At 43.1% G+C, this 1,322-nt stretch overlaps 1 protein-coding gene across 1 annotated transcript in view; it reads left to right on the top strand.

Moving 5' to 3' along the window:
* The window catches only part of LOC101859704, a gene marked incomplete at its 5' end in the record, with an annotated part of 37,833 nt that overhangs the window by 13,819 nt on the left and 22,692 nt on the right, over positions 1 to 1,322 (top strand).

The raw sequence follows: 1,322 nt of genomic DNA on the forward strand, positions 1-1,322 counted from the left end.
GGGCTGTCGTGGGAGAGACCACACTCAAATTTTGAACCGCAACTTTCGCATTTTGGTAGTTTCAAAATCCCACTATGTGAATTGGTTAATCAAGATCACCTTCCCGTCGTTTGGGTTGGTTAATTTCACAGTTTTGCACGAAATTTAGTTCAGTTCCCAATTCTACTGTCTCCTTTCTTCTTTGCGATCCTCTGCTAGATCTTAGAGGTGGTCGACTGAGCAACGGATTTTTACAAACGTGACCGATTTGTCTAATTTGTAGGGCCCCTTGCTTCAGGCAGCCACATTCCAGTTTTGAAGGTACTCTTATGTTTTTATACTTACTAGAGTATATTATTCAGTTTTAGTAGAGTGGCGTCGGTAACCTAATGGTTAGGCTCGTAATCGTGAGGTTGCAGCTTCATGGGTTCAAGCCTCAGCTCGGTCCGACGTTGTGTCTTTGGTTAAGGCACTTTACCTGAAATTCCCATTTGGCTTGGTCCTTTCGAAGATGGACGTGAAACTCAAAGGTCCTTCCTCTTAAATAACCCAAAGGTGTCGATAGAGGCGTTAAACCCATCAGTTTTGGTAGAAATGATTTTTGGTTTTTTTCGTGCGACTATTCTTACCGATTTTAGGACCATCAAGAGTTCTTTAACGTGCGCAATGTGCACAGAGGACCTCCGAGATTTTCCCCGGATATCTGAGCAGGTTAGGTGTTCTATCTTAACTACTTTAAGCTTGGGGGTTTGGCTAAAAGACAGCGGTAAGAAGAAGCCTGTAGAAGTATCAGCAGAAGTGTTGAGGAGTAAGGGATAGAGGAGCAAAGGGGCTGGAGGAAAAAAAAAGGGGGGGGGGGTGGGGAGGGAAGAGGAAAACAGTTCACAGAACAAGACAAGTGAACAGGAATGGAGGGCACAAAAGAAAATTAAAGGGAAAATTATTTTTTTCGTAGCTGGCAGGTATCGATTTCGAAACCTTTTGACTGAGAGGCAAACACCGTGCCTCAAGAAAATCTAAAGTTTTGGTTGCCTAAGTTCACAATCTATCTTGACTTTGCGTAAAGTTCATAGTCTGCAATTTGGTCGGGGAAGTTCACAATGTACCATGTGCGTTCGTTAAATTCCCAACCTACCTTTGGATTCGTTAAGTGATTGATTTGACTTTGGATTTTTATGCCCCATCAAAACAATTTGATCGATTAAGAGCCGGGGCGCCCTAACCCTTAGCATATGTACCAACCCGAGATGAATAGGGACACAAATACTGAGTTTAAAGACTTGAATGAGAAATAAATACATGTGTCCACACAAACACAAACACGTACACGCACCCCCACCCCC

This window comes from Aplysia californica, unplaced genomic scaffold (genome assembly GCF_000002075.1).
Source record: "Aplysia californica isolate F4 #8 unplaced genomic scaffold, AplCal3.0 scaffold00167, whole genome shotgun sequence".
In the NCBI taxonomy this organism is placed as follows: domain Eukaryota; kingdom Metazoa; phylum Mollusca; class Gastropoda; order Aplysiida; family Aplysiidae; genus Aplysia; species Aplysia californica.